This window comes from Corvus kubaryi, unplaced genomic scaffold, assembly GCF_017639235.1.
Source record: "Corvus kubaryi isolate FWS band 111438036 unplaced genomic scaffold, C.kubaryi_AGA036_p1.0 70, whole genome shotgun sequence".
Lineage (NCBI taxonomy): Eukaryota > Metazoa > Chordata > Aves > Passeriformes > Corvidae > Corvus > Corvus kubaryi.
Genome location: NW_024582058.1, coordinates 3,631,501 through 3,652,719, shown reverse-complemented (window position 1 = coordinate 3,652,719; position 21,219 = coordinate 3,631,501). Strand labels below are relative to the sequence as shown.

The following is a 21,219-nucleotide window of genomic DNA, read 5'->3' as shown; positions in this document are numbered from 1 at the left end:
TGAAAAACAACAGCCAGAGATGGGCCGACTCCTCACATCAGTATGAGAATTTTTAGGCGATCCCACACCTTTCAACTCCTGTGTCCACAACCTCCTTGGCACAAAATGCCACAAGTTTACAAAGCAACTTTCCTCTTAAAGGTTGCTCATTTAGACACAAAAGAGCCCAATGAGGAGGCTCCAATCAATTACATGATTAAACAGTGTCATTTTTCTCCTGACCTTCAGGAGGACAAGGCCCTCGAGCAGGTCAGAGATGGTTCATGGGCAGCTGGAACTTCTGTCCACAGAGGGAGGAAAGGTGCTGGGCAGAGGTATTAAAATACCCATCATCAGTGCAGCAGGGACCAGCGCTGGTCACCAGAGACTAACCTACTCACCTGACAAGAGTAGTAAATTGCACAGTGTCAGATGTCAAGAGACCTTCCCAAACACTGTTTGGAAAGTCCAGGGACTGTTTATGTTGGGGTGGGGGGAAAAGTATTCATTGCCTGTTGCAATGGGTTAAGCAGCTCTTACCCCTAAGATAAGCTACTTGTGCTAAAATGTCAACAACTGACCTAATTTATTTTAGATATGGAGCAGAAGTGGCCTCTGATATTCAAGTTTCAGTGGACAGCTTAGAGGGGGGGTAAAAACCAGAAGAAAGGGGATCCCTTTTCACAAAAAGCCACTATACTATCCTGTCAGTCAGTGAGCTTTTTCTGCTAGAGCTACTCCATCTTCCTAAATTATATCAAAGAAGTCCTGTAGGTTTTGCAAGTGACAACCTGAAAGCAGCATAGAAAGGAAGCCCTTCCTGAGAACTGGTTAAAAATTCAGTGATAAAAATAGCAGCTTTCTGCTTTGACACAGCAGCTATAGCTTGTTCCTGTCAAGGTGGTTTTAAAATAGTATTTCGGGTCACAGCCAGAGAAAGCCCCTCTCAGCTACCATTTCAGAACTCTGCCTGGCTTCTTCCTAATCCCTGTAGCAACACAAGCAGGCTCCTAAAAATACCCAGGAAAAAATACAGGAGCTCAATCAATCCATTACTTTCAGAATAATATTTGTAGATTCCTCATTTCCCTCTGTGATACCATCACATTTCATCATGAAAGTCAGGTTAAGGTTTTACTTGGCATATGCACCTCTTGTGGTGAAGGGAATAGAAATGAAATTTTGGGCTTCCAACAGCTGTGGAGAAGGGCCTTGAATATTACATCATTTATCAGTAGTGTTTCCAGAAAAAAAGGAAACATTCCATGAAAAGATAATTTACTTGTCTTAATAATGTAAGCAGGAATTAAAGTGGAGAAATCCCTCCTGGCAGAATTTTTGACAGTTACCTTTATTTTCATCCTTGCTGACTGCACATGGCTACTTTGAAAATGAATACAGTTTCCACTTCAAAAGGAAAAAAAAGCCAGGAAAAGAGTGCGAGAGGGAGCCTGTGATGTAAAACTCATTGACTACAATATTTTCTGGGAAGCTTACCTGCTCTAAAGTACTCATAGACAGGCACCTTGGAGAATATTAGGGAAATGTTTAAGCTCATTCAGTAGGAACTCACGTCAGGGTTTGGCTTTAAGTAAAATGTGCATTTAGGCAAAGAGAAGTGATGGATCCAAAGCTGTACAGAACAGGTACACATTAATGACTTTTTCCTAGTCAGAAGAATTGGAAATAGTTCAGGAGAAGAGGAAGTGGTAACTTGTCAGTTCCCATGTTATCATTACTGCTGCTGTTAGTGGCAGGACCCAGTTTCCTCTGCTCCCATGAGATCCCTTCTGTGCCAGGCTCTGTGTGAGCACAGAAACACAGAGGCAAATTGCCAATGCTTTCCTGCACATACAGTCAAAAGGCATTTTTGGATGGGAGGTCCCTTCTTGCACCAGCAGAACCAAAGGCCAGGGAGGCCAAACCTCATTCTCTGGCCTAATTAGGACCTAGCTAAATATTGCAGGGAAAACAGCCACATGGGAGCGGGACATGTATCCCCAGGCTGGATATAACTGCACTCAGCACAAGTCACCTGTGATCCCTGTAGAAGTGACAGTGAAGCAGGTCCCCCGCCTTGAGACTAACCCTGGTTACCTTTATTGGGTGCTCCTGCCCACCTGAGTCTTCAACTCTTTTGGTAGAGTGAGAACTTAGGGCCTGATCTCTCAACTGCTTTCACAATTTCCATTAAATCCAGGGTGCCTTTATGGTTTAGAAATTATAATTTGGTCATTTCCAACACTGCTTAGAATGGGAGCTTTCCATGCATAATTTCTACCCGCACAAACAAAACTCATTCATGAATGCAGTTCAAAAAGAGAAAAAATATCTCTAGCAAGTAGCAAGCCATATTGAAACCAACATACCCTACTGCTACTGCAGTCAAGGTGGCTGGGGTAGAAAGTCTGTCGTGTAACACAGCCCCAGCTAAATAAAATTATGATGTTTGCAAAATGGTTTTAGTTATTTCTTAAAATCCAAGTATTTTTTGCAGACCTGCATGTTAACTCAGTCACTCAGGGTAAGCTGGTGCAAACTTATCCCTGAAGCTATAAGAAGGTATTAATTTTTGCCAGAACGACGCATTCAAAAATCCTTGCTTGGCCACTGAGGGATGAGACTGTCTTACTAACTGCAAATTTGAAACAAGATAGATTTATGTTTTGCTGGTCTCTCCAGCGCATGTTTTCAAACCTTTCTGAGCAACCACAAGGAACAGAACCCCAAATATAGAAGCACCATCAGACAGACCTATTTATCAGGATCCTGTACTGATTTTTTCAGACACGGAGCTTGGCTTCCTACCCAAGGCACTGCCAAGCTCTAAAACAAGTTTCTGACAGCTCCTCAGAGGTGGTGGAGAAGGGAGGGTGTTTCTGACCCCAGCCCAGCAAGGCTGTGCTGTACCTCAAAGCCACGTGGGCCCAAATGGGGAACAAGAGCTGCCCTGGGAGAGAGAAGACAGGGATCAGGGAGATGAAGGCACAAGGACCTCACCAAGCACACAGCTTCCAGGCAAGCTGGGAAGCTGTACTGGACTATTTTAATCCCCTCTTAAAGTGGGGGCTGCAAAATATAAGATACTTTAACAAAGACAACTGATGTAACACAGGACTGGAGTCCCCGGTTCACTCTGAGCACCAGATATTGAGCCCAGAACACACCAGACATGTCACAGCCTGAGGAGCCACAGGCAGGAGGTGGACACTTCCATAGGCATGTGTCTGGAGTCCAGATCTCTGCCCCAGACACAAGGTTAAAGACTTTTTCCCCAGCTTGGCTGGCTCTCCCTATTTGAGCAGTCTCATCCAGCTCTCCAGTGAGACCCCAAAGCCCCAGCACAATCAGCAGCACCAGCACCGCTCCCCTCCCCTTGTAGGGTGGCTGGAATGGAAACCCCACTGGCTTCTTCCAGGGCTTTGGATGAGGAAGGGTGACCAGCCCTAAGTAGTTTAACGAATGCACAATCCCCTGCACAGAAGCCCTCTATGTGAAATCAATGAACCACTGCCTGTTTCAAATCTCAAACAAAATACAGGAGAGTTTTGATTGTGGTTTAGAAAGAAAACTGGAAGGAACGTGTTGGAAGGGGAGCAGATCTCACCCAGCGAGATCTGTGTGAGTGCTGGGATTAACACACTGCTGGTGATTCCTCCCAAATACTGACAGCTTTGTCACACAGCTCCCGACAAGCCCAGGAAGGTTTGCAGTTTCACTGCATGATTTGAAACCTTAGGAACTCCTTGTGTGCTTAAAAAAAAGTAAAAGGCCAGTGTGAAGTGACCTATCTGACAAGGCTTCAATGCCCAATGCTAGGACCACAGGGAACAGCACAAGAAAAAGGATAGGTTTATGGGATGCTCAGCAGCATCTCCAGACAGCAATGTGGATTTATAAATTACTTGAAGAACTTCTTCCAGCTCTTTTTACCCACTCCCATTTTCCTCTACAGGAATGATTTCTAGCAAATCACAGCCTCCACTCTCCTCCCCTTTCTGAAGGGCTGGGATCCAGCTGGAAGCTGGTCCACTGGGAAATAAATGAGGAAAGGAGTAAGCTGGCAGCACGATCCCTTGGCAGCTGGCGCTGGAGACAACACTCCCCTCTAATTCACAGCATCAGAGTTCAGATTTCAAGGCAATGGCTGCCTTAGTTCCTGCCAAGGCACCTTGCAATGGCACGGAAGTGCCCTACCAGGATGCTCCAGCAGCCAAATCCTCCACAGGACTTTGATGGACCTCAGCTGACAAAGGAATGGCTTTACACTGCTGTGCAAAGCCTCCTCAGATAACTGCTATCTGCAACATAAACCACCATCAGCTAACAAGGACTAGCTGTTCCCAGCACAGCTGAGATTTTACTTGAGGTATTTACACTGCTCTTTGCCATAGATAAGGAATTACGATAAGAATTCAAGTGATTGTATTTAAAAAAAAAAAAAAAAAAAAAAAAAAAAAAAAACCACCAAAAAAAGCACCCAACCAGGCAGTTTACAAACTCAAGAGGTTTCTCAGGAAGGAGCTAGGAAAAAAGGTAGTTTGGGTGTCCTAAAAGCAAGGGCTGGGACTTTGAGTCTGGGTTGTGTCCCATCCAATTACTTGTGAGACTCTGGACAATCCATTTAACTCTGGAGCATTTAAGCTCACAGTGCTGTGAGAACTGAGGTTATTGTGATTATAAAAACATTTCTTATATTACTGTTCTCTAATTTCCAAAGTCTCATTCAGTTGACACAAGGCCATTTTACAGAAGGAATTTCAAACTGATATCCTTCTTCTGATACCCAGGATAGGTTCTGGGATAATCCACTGGAGGACAACCCTGCAGGGCTGAGGGGAGTTGCCATGGGTTTTGGGTTCCCACCAGGGGAACTGTGAGGACACCAGGTCTCCTCAGTCTTGCACCTCCAGGGTATCCTTACCATACACACAGCGCCTTGGAGGTGACAATCCCAGCCCCATTGACCTCCCTGCTGTAACACTCCCAGGGATCCCAGAAAGGGATACTTAGGACCACCTCACGGTTTTGCAGAATTGAAGATGGAAGAGTGGTCACTACCATGGAGGTATTTAGGAGATCCTGAGGATCTACGCTTTCAAAAAAAAAGCAAAACCAAAAAGCCCCAAGCCTAAGCAGTCCCTTCACTCCAGGCAGTGGGTGTGACTTGATTTTTGCAAAAGGTGCAGAAGGTTTCTTGCCCAATACATTTTAAAAATATGATGTTAATCTTGAACAAGAATGAAAACTTAAGAAAAATATTAAAACAAGGCAGCATTTCAAGTGGAACAGATACTCCAAACTCAACCAGCTGCAGCCAGGCCTGAATGGAACCCTGGGGCAGAGCTCTCCCCATCCCTCCTGGCTGAGGTCCATAACTGTTGTGGGGAGCCATCTGCTCCACGGAAAGGAGTGGAGCACATTCTGCTCTCCTCTGCTTCCTCCCTACACAACAAGGAAGTAATTTAGCTCCCAAGTGCTTGTCAGATTTTGGGAAGGTGCTAATTTTAATATTATTCCTCCTCTTTGCAGGCCTTTGCACCTCTGCTTTCATGGTGGAGATAGCATCGGCTCCACCAATCCCTTGTGACATGTATGGGGATAACATGTGCTTCCTGTCCTTCTGTTTTTGTGAGAGACATCTGGACACTGCCTGGCACAAGGGGATTTTGCTTTTGGTTGGAGCATCTGTGAGCAGCTCTTGCAGCAATCGCGTGATATCTCTCAAACAGAGATGATGTTGACTTTGCAGTGTTCCCACCCCAAAGTTGCATCCTGATTTTAGGAAGATTTTGACATCACCCAGGGCTAAACCACCCAGTGTGGTATCAAAAGGCTCACTGTGGACTTGAAGGAGGCTGCAATTTCAAGCCCTGCCTCTCTGATCCAAGTGCTTTGCAGTGAACAGTAGCAAAGCAAATACTCCTGTTTTTACTGCTTGTGCAAAGAAAACTCCACTTTTCAGGGGTTTGTGCATTGAGCAGAGCAGATCGTATTTCTGTGACTCCACCCCACCTTTTTTTTTTTTCTCCCCTTTTCTTTTTCACAAAGACATTGGCATTTCTTTGGAGGATATTTAATTGCAGAAGGGTTCAACAGACCCTCCCCACTCAGAGCCCTGTTTGCAAGTGTCAACCCCAACTTGGAGTTCAACCCTCAGTCAGCAGAGCAGCAAAGCTGGCAGGCTTAAGTACTACAGGAATGCTAACATGGCAGATCTGAGAGAGTTAATTTGGCCAGAATGCACTCTAGTAATGTTTATGTTTTAGATAAAGTGCCTACAATGTTGCAGCTTGCCCTTCTGACCCCATTTCCTCATTCGTGTGCAGCTCAGAGAAAGTGATACTTAATTCCAAATCTTTGCTTTTATTAGCTCCCAGAGAGGGATAGGATTTCATCCCAGCCTTATCTCTGTTATAAACATCCTGTTACCATTCATATCAGGGGGACATCTTTGGGAAAATGATTAAATACTTTTCTCCAGACACAAACAGCATCCCCGATTGATTCTGCACAGCCCGGGCTGATCTTGCACGTGTGTGTGTTGTCAAACAGCACAAGCCTCAGTGTTCCAGAAGGATGGAAATTTTACATGGAAGTGCGAAAACTCATGGGGCTCCTCTACAAAATTCTGGTATCTGTTCATTTAAGAGCTCAGACCTCAGTGCTGTACCTAGACCCAGCCTTGCTCAGACCCAGCTTAGCCAGAGAGGTCAAATTCTTCATTCTACCTTTTGCTAAGTCTGCTGCAAACCACCTCTGATTGCGTAAGTCACGAGCAAGGATGACGTAAGTGCTGGTGCTTTTCCAGCTTCATGCTGGTTTCAGGATTGAATCAACTTGGACACATCCTTGCAGTAGCATTAACAATATTTACTGTGTATTGCTAAGGTAATTTTCAATTAAGCAAACAAAATGATGAAGCACTGTGTACTCAAGGCAGCTGACTTCCAATGAGCTGCTTCCTCCCACCCCACAGGTGACCACCACATGTTGCTGCTCTAAAGCGGCAGCTCTTCAGCCAAGACACATTCCCAGACTTGAAGCCCACAAAAGGGACTGAAAGAAGAAGTTTCCCTAGGCTGCCCAGCAATACACATAGAGGGTACTTCCAGAACCTCTGGTGTGTCTATCTCAAAGGACTCTCAAACCAAGAAAGCCTTTACCACAGAGTCACAGAATGGCCTGTGTGGGAAAGGACTTCAAAGCTCATCTTGGTCCAACTCCCCTGTCATGGGCAGAGACACCTTCCCCTAGACCAGGTTGCTCAGACCTCCATCCAGCCTGGCCTTGAACACTTCCAGGGATGGAGCAGTCACAACTTCTCTGGACAACCTGTGCCAGAGCCTCACCACCCTCACATTAAAGAATTTCTTCCTAATATCCAATCTAACCCTACTTTCTGTCAGTTTTAGGCCATTCCCCTTTGTCCTGTCACCACAGGCCCTTGTGGAGGAGCACCACCTCCCCTAGTGCTGGGGAGGCTGAGGATTGGGGGGAGACTCTCTGGATGTGCCTGCACAGCGTTCGTAAATGATAAGGGCCTGATAACATACTGCACTTAGCACATGGCAAAGCTGGATGCTTTGGGAGTGCAAGGATGGGGCTTCCTCATGTCACAGCTGCATTGCCCGTGTGCAGTGCATGGAGATGGACATGCAGAAGAGGAGGTCTGTGGGACAAGCCCATGTGCAGAGGCTCTCTCTGCTGTGGCTGTACCCAGTGCTGACACACCAGCTCCTTGTGACATCTTGCCAGTTTGTTGTCTGGCCCAGGACTCCCACTCGCCAGTTTCTTTATACAAAAGGGCTGGGCCAAGACCATAAACCCCCATATGTCCAGCATTAAACCCTTGAATTCAGTCATTCAGAAACACACTTTCAGTGTCACAAAGGGTGGGTAGGAAGCCAGTTCTCCATGACTTTCCACCAGAGCCGAGTGCCAAATTATGCTTTTGACCTAGAAAATAGATATCCTGCTCAACTAAATCCCTGGATTTCCAAACATGCTCAGCAGGCAGCAGAGCTCCTCGATGAGGAGCCATGGTTCAGCTCCACATTCCCCAGCACGCATCTGCAAACACTTCCATATGGCAGAGAGAGCCTGGAGCTGGGGCTCAAGCCGGCTCCCCACCAAAATACATCCAAATTCTGAAAACAAACGTAAACCTGGGCAAAGTGACTTTTACATATACATGAGTATTAACATATACATTGAATTTGGGGTAAAAGAGCAAAAAATGCTTCCAATAGCTTGGAATATCATTGGTTCAAAATTTACAATTATTTTGTGTGGAGGTTCAAAAGAATTTTTTTTAATATACATGGATAAAAGGAGACATATCTCGTTTTGGAATTCTTTTTTTAAGGAGTTAGAAAAGATACAAAGAAAAGAACCCCAACAAAATATTTTCTTCCATGATCTGTAATTAGCTCTAATTCCTTCTCTCTTTGGAGGTTTCACTAAACCCAGTAATTTGGTAGTTTAATGAAAACAAAATCCCAAAGTGAAAATTTTGTACAAAAACTGAATTTTACATGGAAAGTTAGTTCCTGCTTCTTTCTTTCTTTTCTATCCAAGAGCGAAAGACATGAACTAAAACTGAACATTTGTCGGAATTTCTTTCCCTCCTTTTGCTGGAGGCTGTAATAAATCAAGCAGACTTCCAATTTAATCTTTTGATTTTAACAGCCTTTGTACCTAATTAAATAACACACCCTCCAAGGGACAAGGAGAGGGAACAGCCCCTCTCTTCTCTATCCCCTTCAGCCTTTCCTTCTCGGAGAAGCAGAATGAGATGCCTTGTGCATGATGTGAGATGAGATGATTGTGACCAGGGGGAAGTCTTTTTGCACACCTGGAAACATCACCCCACTGCCTGCTCAGGCCTGGTTCAGATGGGCAGGAGCACTACAGGGCCACAGTGGCACCAGCTCACCCCACAGGTCCCAGCACTGCACATCCCACAGTCTCCTGTGCCACCTGGAAAGGGTCATTCTCAAGCAACCAAAAAAAAAAAAAAAAAACAAAAACAACAACCAAAACAAAAAAAAAAACCCAAAACATTCATGGCTTGTACTCAAGAAACCTTTCCTAAGAAGAGCCTCCACATGGACACAAATAATGAAAACAGAGCCCTTTGGGATCATCACCAACAGATCCAGTCTCCTCAAGAGGATGAGAGGCAAAGTGGGTTCAGAAAGGTAGAAACAGGCTCAGAGGGGTGCAGAGAGCACCCACTTATCTCCCCACCAGCCACTCCTCCTGTCCCCAAGAGGGGTTAAGCTCCCCCAGCAAACACCACTCCTTTCCCTACTTGGCCCTCAGCCAGAAGATTTTGCCTTCCAGTCATGTGAACTTTTCAATTTGAGATTGTTACAAGCTGAGCTTACATGAAACTGTTTCCTGAAACAAACTGTTCCCATTCCCCCTCCACCCCACCATTCCTGCTAGAGCAAAGCCAAGCCCGTTTATTGATCAACCAGCAATAAAGAAAGGCCCAGAAAGTCTGATGCATCCTTTAAAAGCTGTGGAGACATGGTCTCCTATCAGGTTTGCTCAGTTTAACTACACTCCCCTCAAACATTACATCCCTTAATGTGTATTTAAACAGGTCTTAACCTCTTGGGTACATTTTCTAATGACCTTTGTTTTAACCCAGAGCATTCACTGGTGCAAATGAGATGCTGTGAGCCATGTATGAGTCATGAGCTCTGCTGAAGTGAGAACTTGATCACTGATTCCAATAAAAACCAGATCAGATCCTGTATCTTTACATCCAAAGCCAGCCTGCCTGCTGTTTTTACCATGGCTGGATATAAGAACCATGACATGACATCGCAAGACTCTGGGCAGAAGAAAATTAGACATGAAATTATTTATTGCACTCGGGACCAGGACACCCCATTAAGTTGAAAGCTTTTCTGAAGGAAGGTGAACAGGCAGTGGAAGAGGAGAAGTGTTGATGGCTCTTGCTAGATACAGCACATTAGGGGGCCTGACCTATGGGATGAAGAATCAACATTAGACCCGGACATTGCGTGCGTCATCCCTGCCTGCTGCACAAGGAGCAGCTCTGCCATGGCAGCAGGGGAGAAAAGAGCCAGGAGAATGTGAGGTCAGAGAGTAAAGTAACACAAATCTGGTCATGTCACAGGCAGATGGTGGAACCTCACCTGGAATAACATGTGAACATCTGCTCGTTCTTTCCTTAAGATGAAGCATATCAGAATGAATTAAAGGCATGGAGGGGTATAAAGAAAGTGAAAACTAGAAGAATGCAGTCAAAAGACTAGATCATACTAAAAAAAAAAAAGTCCTTAACAAAGCCCCCATCAACTCTGCTAAAAACAGTACCTTCCTAGAAATTGTTGTTTCTCACTTTTATATTGCTTTCTGAGAAGAGAAAATCTCTGCCATAGAAAAGGACAGAGAAACTTTTGCTGAACTTTTCAATCAGAACTGAAGCCTGACTTTCTCAGTCCAAGCCAGGTCTCCAAAGCAGTTTCTAGGTGCATTTTTCTAGGCAGATATTTCATTTTCATTGATGTAACTGGGATTTAAATATGCATTTAAGCCTGGGCTTTTCCAGGACTTGATGACTAAATCTCCTCAGTCTCAGCAAGAGAGCTGAGCTGAACCTTGCATTGGCCATTTGCCTCAAGGAGCCCAGAGCCAGCCCATGGGAAGCATCATGTCCTGGGATCTGGGAAGAGGGAATGTACCATTAGGCTGGGCTTAGACAATCCTGGGAGCCAGTGGAAAGCAGGCTCTGCATCCCTCCCAAATCCTTTGCTAAACTAAGGGCTCAAATGTACTCTGGGACACAAATGTGGTACCTCTGGGACAGGAACAGCCACAATGACAAGTGCCTGCATGTAGCAGAGAGGATTTGGAGACCTCCTGCCCTGGAGTCAGCTTTGGCCAGCTGCTGCAAGGCTTGACCTACTCAAATGACAAAAGGATTGCTGGAGGTCACCTCCACCTTCACAGAGAGCCTCAGCCCAGCTTTCTCCACTGCAAACTGCCCTCCTTCAATGGTAATGCTGATTACAATCAGGAATACACAAAGGTTTCCAAACATGGAGCTTACACCTGCTTTTACTTAAAAAAACAAACACCTTTTTCCAGTTTAATATTTGGTCTTTGATCCACCTCTTCCCTATATTTTCTCAATAAGAACGTTTTGGTGTTCAAGGAGCTGTCAGCCTGGGTTGGAAATGCTGAGACCTGACATTTCTAGATTAAATGTCAACCAGATGCTTGCACACTTCTCTCATGAGCCCTTCAAGAAGCTTCAATTTGGTATTGTGTTTCATTGTTAGGGAAAAACCAGGTTCATACCTTCAGTTGGAGCTGAAAGGGATTGAAAACCTCAGGGGAAAGAGAGGGGGAGAAGAAAAGCCAGGTACCTGAGCAATAGGAAATCCCATTCCAAACTGCAATACACAATAACTGGTGTCCATCTTTTCTTTTTCTCTAATGTATTTGAAGCCTGACTGAAATAAATTTGCTTTGATTCCAGAAACTATTTTTATATAATACTAACATTTTCCCTCAACCACTGAAGCAAGGGAAATGTGGAATGGGACGTTGCCCTTCCCTTAATCCTCTCAGTCTCAGTGCCAGAGGTGGCACTGCTTCTGACAATGGAGAGTAGGATCCAGGGGAAAAACTGAAAGATTTATTCATGAAAGGAGAAGACACAAGGCAGCATTATTGGAGCTGGAACTGCCTCTAAAGCCTCTACCTGAGGTGCTCTAGGTTTCTTCTGCTCCCTCATTTCTTTGTGCAACTTTGCCCGAGAGAAGCCTCAGTTCCTGCTATGTAAAATGGGATTTATAGGAAGATTTTGTGTTTGTTGTGTCTCATATGGTCTTCACAGCCAGGGACTCACCCTTACTATGCTTCTCACATGTACTGCAACAGGGCCTCAGGCCGAGATGGGAGCTCTAGGTGCCAATGTAGTCAATAAATAAGGACATAAATAATACAGTTACAACATGTGGCTGAGAACTGGCTCTCATCCCAGAAGTTCAGAGTGAGCTTCCCTGGTTTTGTTGGTTTAGTTTGATTCTAGTTTCTTGGACAAAGTAACAATTTTTTAAACTGCATTTTCAGTATTATTAAAGAAATCAACAGGGAGACCTGGACAATGACCCTAAAAATGGGCCTCATGAACATCTCCAAGAGGCAAGGAAAAAGGCAGCTAAGGGCTATTCATGGAGCAGGCAGGATCAACACCACCTCCCAAACCAGATCATTCACTTACAGCTGCATCCAAATTCCAGAATCCACATTTTTTGGATCAAGCGTATCTATAGAAAAAAAGGCATTAACACATGCACACACCCTGCAAGAGTTAAGGGTTGTGGTAAAGGCCAAATTCTTCTTCTCCACATAAGACAAGCTCCAAAAGATGCTGTTAGAAGTAAGACCCCAAAAAAATCCCCACCGGAGCAAACACTGTGCAAGAAGTAAACACCTCCACAGCCTCCCAGTCCACCCTCCATGAGCACAGAGCGAGCTGTGCTGATCGGCTGAGAGCTGGTTCCTGACCCATGAAGGCACAGGCAAGAATTCTCACTGAATTTCATTACTGAGAACACAGAACAATTCCACAAGACTTGGCAAATGGCTTCCAGACTGTGGCACGGTGGGACCCTGATGAGAGCCTGACCTTGCATACTCGTGCACCGGGAAGCTGGGAAATAAATTGGGTGAAATCCTGGCTGTGATGAAGTCAGTGGCAAAATTCCCATTGACTTCAGGCAGATCCGGGATTTCACCCATCATATTTTTGAATGCCGGAGTAGCAGACATTCTGTAGTAGTACCAGATCTCATTCCAGCCTCCCAGGTCTGAGTGGAGCCACTTGTCAAGGTTCAGTGACCACTCCAGAGCACCAATCCATTCCCCAGCAGGCTCACAAGCTGCTGGTGAGCCCGGGGGAGGTGGGGAGGTTGGACTCTCCATAAATGTGTCACCCAAAACGGAGCAGACGGAGAAATCTGATAATTTAGAGCAACTCCTGTGTTACTCTGCCTGGTGGGGAGCAGCAGGGACACTGCTGAAGGCTTTTGAAAACAAAAATACTTCATCACTGCAAGGGCTGGGTGACTCATTGTCAAAAGTCTCTTTTGACAACACAATAGCATCTGAAGAGAACAGATAGAAGAAATGCTCAGCACAAAGATACACTGAAGGGAGAAACAAAGGGAAATGAAAGCCAGGCAATCAATCCATCCACACTGTTACAGAACAATCCCGTGCTACTGCCTTTGCAAGAATCCAAAGATTGGGAAAGTGCTAAAGTCAGTTCATAATCCTCTGACAAAAACACACAGGTTTAGCCATGTCCTGCTGAAGCCAATGAGGGTGATTTCGGTGCCACAATCAGAGCATGTTAGCTTTAATGTTTTGATTTGCCATTTATTTGAAGTTAAAACACTTCCTAGGAAGTAAGATTCTCTAAGTCCTGCACCTACTCACTGCTGAAGACATGTAGGGAAACACCTACTTAGAACCACTTTTAGGTGACAGTTGTTCTCTGGGAAATGGATCCGCTGGATAGCAGCAGATGGAAAACACAGAGTTTGTGTTTGCTCACAAGATACAGGAGAAAAGTAAACCAAACGTATCATTTTCTCCCAGTCAAGCCAGTTCAGAAGCTGGCCATGTCACCTACAGAATAAATACTTTTGTCTTTATGATCCTATTCAAGTATTTGAAGTGAAAATTTAATGTTTGGTTCAGCTCTAACAGGAAAAGCACTGCCAGAAAGTGGATAAAATCCAGCATCTAAACTGCAAACCATACATCTCATAGTTCACATCCCTGGAGTGGAGAATATTAAAACATATTCCCAGTAAGTCTGCCTCATTCCTAAATATGAAAATTTAACACCTACCAACTTCTTAGACAAGACAACAGCAAGCCTCGAATGAGCCATGACCTGGTCTCTCATTGAAGAAATCCTGACTTTGCTTCAAGAAAATAAATTCTTTCTAGTTACCAAAAATCACAGCTATGTAAATAGCACCGACTGTGTAACCACAGATGAATCTTCACTACTTGGTGCATACTTGAACAGGGATATGCTGCCTGATTCTGTTTACAAATAATTAAAAGCCCCACCTGTAAAATCTGCCTTGGTGAATTTACATTGCTCAAATGGTTTTCTCCAAACCCAACTTCTTTTGTAGTGTTGAGGCCTGAAGTCAAAAAAGTTCTGCATGTTTATAATCAACAACTCCCAAGACCTTATATAATACAGTCACCTTAGTCCAACACACACACAGGTAAGAACATGCAGAATCGGAGTTCATCTTGCAAGGTGGGAGATGCTGGAATGCTAACAGATATGACTAGAAAACACATTCCAGTGTGTTAAAATTATTCCTGAACACTGGAAAGATCTTGTGCTCCTCAGAACTACGAGTAGTTAATATTGGAGGAAAGGATGGTTGTTGAACTGCACCAGTAACTACTTGGCACTCTTAGACCCAGGAAAAGCGATGGTGAGAAACACATCACAGTTCCCTCTACCCCTGAGGTGGATTCTTCGCAGTGGTGCTTGTTAGAAGCACCCCGTGTTTGTCAATCTTTCTCCTGAGCTTTTTTTTCATAAAAAAAACAAACAACCCACAAAACCCCAACACAAGTCTCAAACTACACATATCCATCCTGTCCTAGCACAGGGATAAAGGAAACAGTCACAGCCACAGCACAGGAAATGCAGGTGTGTGGCTGGATGCAGCTTCCCCTGAAGATTTTGGCTCAGACATGACATGACACAAGCCTTGTATGACCACAAGTCGTCCTGGGTGCAGAGATGGTGCTCGCAGTTGCAAAATAATTGTGCACACAGCAACAAAAGTATGCATGTTTTGGAGTATCAGCTGAAAGAAAAAGATTTCCTTCGTGAAACTTATTCCCCTTGGGTTAGCTGAGGGTTTGTCAGGAGGAGGGAGGGAAAGAGGAAAAACACTTGAGGAAGCAATAGTTGAGCTGTTTTCAAAACTGATTTTGTTTTTAAAAAGCAAAACAACCTCCACATGAGCATCCCTACAAATCACATTTTTTCAGCCTTTAAAAACTAAGTTAAGGGGAGAGTTGTAGCTCCCAGCAGGTGGTGAGGACACCTGCTGTTATTTGTGTCGAGTGCACAGACACCCCAATTCCCCAGCCTTGCCTGAGCAGGGCCCAGGGTGATGCTGCAGAGCAACCACAGGTAACACGTGACCTTAAGCCCTCATCACCTAAAGCAGCCAGGCAGGCAGGCAAGCACCACTGATTGCAATTCATCAATGCAGAAATAAAACAGGATAGAGAACAACTTATCTGTGGTCAGAAATGGAGCTTCTGGCAGAAGCAAGAGCAAAACCCAGCCCCACTATTTCCCATCAAATTGTCTTCACCACAGAAGACAAATACATTCTGGGTAGGGAAATAACTTGGATATCAGACCTGTGTTCACACAAAATCCATCTCTTTGCATTATTTGTGCATGTACAGTGAAAAATATTCCTCCAACTTGGGACAATATTTCTGTATTTAAGACACAGAACTGGGCTCATATTTCAATACAGGCCTCCCCCAACTCCCTTCCAGCTACTAAGGTAAAGCTCTTTCTGAAGACATCAACACAGCCAGGCAAACTTCTCTTCACACCACTGATCTGCCACCGGAGCACCCCTTACTCTCAGGCGGCACATGCCAAGGCTGGGTCTCCCCACCTTATCCTTCACAGCGCCTCAGAAGGGCACCCACAGCACACCTGGCACAAAGGCTGGTGGCACCCCCTCCCCAGCACTGTACCTTGAGCCCCGGGGTCTGCTCCACACTCCAGCATTGGGACAGGGCAGATCTTCAGTCCCTCTCCAGGAGCAAAGAGGAGAAATGGCTGTGGGTACTGCTGCAAATGGTCTGTGAGGGCACAACCTCCCAGCACTCCTTGCTCTGGGCCAATTAATTGCCTTAATGTGGATCACCTGGAGCAGTTAACAAGGTACAAGCCTTGCCTGGTGATTTCTCAGCTGCTCTGAAATCAGCTGCTGAATAACCCCCAAATCTCGGCGTTTGGGGCATTTGTTCTGCTGGGTTGAACCCTGGTCATTTGTCCTAAAGGCACAGCAGCACAGCTGGTGGCCAAGGCGTTCCCTTCCAGCCTGTTTAGTGTGCAGGTGAGTGCCCTGGACCTGAGGTGGGTGGGTGGCTCTTTGTGTAGTGTGTGCAGGTGTTCCTCATGAGAGCAGAAAGGAGCCAGGGCACCACAGACCTACCTGCCTCCCTCCCTGGGTGCTTTTCTAGGCATCCACCTGGATTTGGGCTTTGGAGGGGGCCTTGAATGTCTCAGAAAAACTCCCTTTCCAACGCTGTTTTCATACAAATAAAAAAATGAAAGCCCTTAAAAATGACCTCTCAATAAAGTACCAAAACATTAAAATAACAGAATTTTCTGGAAGTGCTAATTTTCAAAGTAAAAAAATGCCATTGTGTTCTGTATTTGACCTGAGTTTATACTTTAGCCACTTAACAAATGTCAATTTTAGAACAGACTGCTTAAAAAACACCGATAATTTTTTCCTTCACATTTTTAGAAACAAAACTCCTTTTCCTCCCATATTATTTACAGATCAACCTAGACAACATGGCAAAATATGTATATGCTAAAACATACCTGGTGTAGCTCCACAACAAAATTCAGCACCTCCTGCTGAGCTCCAGGGATCTTGTAACATGTTATTGTGCACCCACTGACCTGTCAAAACACAAAATGCCCTCAGAACCTCTAACACTGACTATCTGTGCAGTAGATCACTGTACATCAGTATTTCTGGATATACTTTGTCTGTCCACTCTCTACTTGTTTGGAGCAGAGAATAAGCAAAATGAGATGGTTTAGGCAGATGCTAACATGCCCTGAACCAGGTTTAAAGTCTTTGGACAGTAAAATACTCTTTATTTATAGTGTAGTGCTTCTTTCCCAGTTCAGGCATAGTTCAGTCCCAGTCATATAAATAATACTCTGACTGTTATAACAGAAAAAACCCAGTGTATAGGCCTACTTATTACACCAACCAGATAAGCCCTTTAAGGCCAGGGTAATTTATGGACTATGCTGGAACATTTATGGGCTAATTAGGCAGAGCTACAATGATAATGAATTTTATGGACACTGAAAAAACCCTGCAGATGAGCAGCCTGGCAAAGCACAGAATGTCACACAGCTTTGAAGACCATTCATCCAGCACTAGTAAAATATGGCTCTGTGAGAGTCGGGGCTGTGCCGGCAGCCAAACCAGAGCTGTAAACAACTCCTGCCCTGCAGAGAGATGGGAGCTGGGAGCTCCTGCAGCCCATCCTCAGCCACTGGTCTTGCCTGGCAAATACGACACATGAAAATATTACATTTGTCTGGATAACAAATAGTTGCCACCAAAGCACAAAGGCACCAGCTCAGTGAAGGAAGACTGATGCGTTCCTAATTTTCACATCTTTCAGGAGCAAACTAGATCCTGAGATTAAAAAACACTACTTCAACCCTGATTTTTTGGGGATTGAAATTAGTCAAGAAAGGTAATTGTCTTGTTCTCTCAGCAGTGATGGTTTTGTCTGGCTCTGGAAAGAAAAGGAGTCCAGGAAAGCTGGTGGATTTTCAGGGATAACCTTCTCCAAACTCAAGAACTGTCCATGCCAACAATCTGAAAAACAATGGCAGCAGGAGTCTGCATGGATGAACACAGAGCTCCTGATAAAACTGAGCCCTAAAAAGGAAGCATAGAAGAGGTCCAAGTAATTACCAGGAATACAGTCCTGGTGACAGCAGGTGACCAGACACTGGAGCAGGTTGCCCAGAGAGGTTATGGAGTCTCTATCCGTGCAGGTATTTAAACCCTGAGTGGACACGGCCCTGCTCCAACTGTCCCTGCTCAGAGCAGGGGGTGGACAGGATGGTGTCCATAAGCTCTACCAAGATTGTGGCACAGAGGGTGCTGAGCAGAGATGTGTGTGAAGTGCCGCCCCACTGGTGTGCCAAAGGCACCTGAGTCAGAGCAGCTGGGGAGCTGCCTCCATCCCCTTCATGCCCAGAGCCCTTTTGGGAGGGTCAAGGTTCACAGCTTGTTTTATCCCAGCCGTAGACAGACACAGATGGGAATGCTCTGCCCTTTGCACAACCGTCCCATGGTCAGAGCTCTCAGCTGCGTGCGGGGAGCTCTCCCAGGAGTATTCCTGTATTTTACAATAAACAATCTTGGCATAAAGCAAACCAAAACAAAGTGAAACCCAAGCAAAATAATCTTGGGGATTGGGATGAGAAGCCAGGAACCCTACCTGCCAGCTGGATGCCCTGGGTGCTGTTACAGACCTTTTCTTCACAGAGTATTCTCCTCCTTGGTTCATAGGGAGTTCTCTGTGTCCCCAGTCTGAGATAAACAGAGGCCTTTGACTGTGCCAGCCAAGCCTGTAACCCCAAGGCCATGCAACACCATGAGCAGAAACAACCGGACGTCTAAGGACTCATCTAAAAGACTCTGCAAGACATATGTCAGCTTTCCTGTTGTTGTTTTTTCTGATTCTGTTTGCCTGCTTTGCCTTACAGCACATCTTAGCATGAAAGCAAACAGCTCAGAGATCCCTAATCCCCTCACTGCTGTTCCTACGTTGTTATCTCAGGGCAGAAGGTCTGGCTTTGCAGCCACACATTGCATGTCACACCTCAGCGTATTGATTTAGCAACAGCTTCCTCTGATTTACAGCTGCAACTGACATTAGAAGTGGTTCCTGTACAAAAAAATACATGATAAAATGTGGCATAGTCAGTAGAAATTAATTTAGAGCCACTAAATCTGCCCTGGGAATAGTCCTGTGCTTCTAAGTTAAGCACACTCTGGGGTTTACAGGTATTTAAGCACAGCTCAGCTCTACGCTGCCCAGTATTTCACGTGGTGTTTTTAAAGGTGTTTGACCAACTACAGTGGTTAAGTTGAAGGTAAATATGATTTTCAAAAGCTCCTCAAACAGTGCTTTTGTTACTCTCAGTAGGAGTTAGTACCAGGATCAACAGGGACCTGAGAGTGTTTTCTCCAACTGAATGAGGAGACCTCAATCCTGAAATGAACTGGGTTAAAAAGCTTTAAGACCTGGTGCTGGGAAGGATCTTAGGTGTCTTCTGGAAATCTCCCTCTGCCCAGTGAGGAAAGGTGGCCCTCAGCCTTAGCAGCACTGAGCAGGGAATATCCAAGTATGTGACTTAGGGACTTGGAATGGGCTTTCCCCCGTAGTGTTACTGAAGGGGGCACAGCTAAAACAGCAAAGAGCAAAACACTCACTTGGACCTAAAATCTGGACTCTTTGGGACAGGAACTTTGGGCCTGCTAATTCATTTAAGTGTCTGCTGATACAGCTAATTAGAGATAGGAAAATCAGACGGGAGCCACATCCCCCAGGCCAGACCTCTGCAGCTGGGCTCACCTTCTAACCCCACTTCATGGCCAACTAGAGATGCTTTTTTTAGGGGCTGATTCATTTGTCCCATTTCAGGGTGAGCTCTGGGCTCAGAGCCCATTTTTCTGCCCCAGGGAGCACCAGGGGGCTGGTTCCCATGTGGCTCTGAGCATCAGCCTCTGTAGGTGGATAAATTTAGGTGAGACAAACCCTCTCCTTCCTGAAGGGATGCCATATCCCATTGAAATCATGAAGGGTTAGTCACCCCCATGCTTTGGATATCCCTCCAGTCTCTGCCATTGATTTACATACTCATTAATACACATTAATTCATATATGCATCAATATAGGACTTTTTGTCTTTGTATGCATCTGCTTGGGGTTTGGTTTATTGGGACACCAAATAACATCACAATTTCTCATGGGAGTACCTGAACAACTTGTAAATTCACACTTATAACTGAGAGTATTAGAACAGAATTCAACAAATAACAGAAATCCAGTGAAACACGCCGACAGACAAAACACATTCTTGGAGATTCTCTATTTTCTTTAGGTTTCCCAAACACTGAACACACAAATGGTTTTGACATTATTACTAGGACCTTTCAGGCTTTCCCCTCTTTTATTTTTCTGCTACTTGAAAATGGAGAGACATTGGAGGTATTCTGATGTGTTTTGATCACCTTTCACATCTCATACTGTTTTCCAGTCCAAAAAAGCGGGTAAACAGAAAAAAATTAAATGAAAAATAGGAGGCTGGAATTGCAGCTAAACCACGGCAATGCCACAACTGAATAAGGAAGCAAAAATTTGGTTTACAGAAACCAAAATATATAAATCTTTCAGTCTAGTACTTCGTTCTCATTTAGCAAAAAACCATGTTTTCCCACATTTCCTTCTCAGCCTGACTGCAGATGAAAACTTGTGGTGTATTAATCCCTTCCTAAATTAGATATGCCCTCTGAAAAGTATGGAATCGTGGGCTATAAATGGCCTAGCATTAATTGCAGTAATTTCCCCATGGCTAAAATGGATGTTGCAGGGCCTTTTATTCCCTTAAATTCTCTTCATCCTTTCTTTAAATAGCTGGAGTGTGAATGTCGCCTGACATTTCTGTTCCTTTGGGGAGCAGTTGCACCCCCTGACCCTTGGCTGTGTCTCCCAGAAGCTGCAGTCATTTTCAGTTAAGGGTAATTGGCAGCAGAATACACTTTGTTCTGTATAGTGTTAAAAATGGGGGACTTTGTTTTGCCAACCTTCCTGAACTTCCTTTCAGTTCAACGAAGGAGTGCAACATTTGTATAAGAAAGAAATATTGTCTTCAATGGGAAATGTATTCCATGTGTGTTATAATTTATATTATGACAGATCTTTCTTAACGTACAATATTGTTATTCAGCGGGTGGAAAGAAACTTCATCAACTTCTTTCTTTCTTTCGGAAAAAAATGAGTTCTTTGAGGCGACCATAATTTTTATTTGCGGAAATATGTGATAAATTTGAATAATAAATTTATATTAAACCTCCCATTTGTATTCGATTTCCTTCATAAATCTGGGTAAGATGTCAGCTGAGCTGTTCATATATAAAATATTAGAACAAACATTGCCTGTCTAATTGAAAAATCTGTCTTCATCAAGGACCTGGAGCTGAGCTTAAGAATGAAAGATGGAGGCTTTATTTAATGCAGCTCTGCCCCGACTGTCATGAATGCTGTCTTTTTCCTCCCCTTCACCACCTCAACAGGAATAGCAAAGCTCTATTCCCCAACTGGTCTTAAAGGCAGAAA

At 44.6% G+C, this 21,219-nt stretch overlaps 1 long non-coding RNA gene across 3 annotated transcripts in view; it reads right to left on the bottom strand.

The window, feature by feature from the left end:
• LOC121674716 overlaps positions 1 to 21,219 on the bottom strand; it is a 158,490-nt gene that overhangs the window by 73,487 nt on the left and 63,784 nt on the right. Inside the window, exon 1 of one of the 3 annotated variants that reach the window (XR_006019802.1) lies at positions 16,661 to 16,736. The exons of the other annotated variants lie outside the window; for them this stretch is intronic. This is a non-coding gene — a long non-coding RNA (uncharacterized LOC121674716). Of the gene's footprint in view, positions 1 to 16,660; positions 16,737 to 21,219 lie in introns of those variants that run through there. 3 annotated transcript variants of the gene reach the window in all.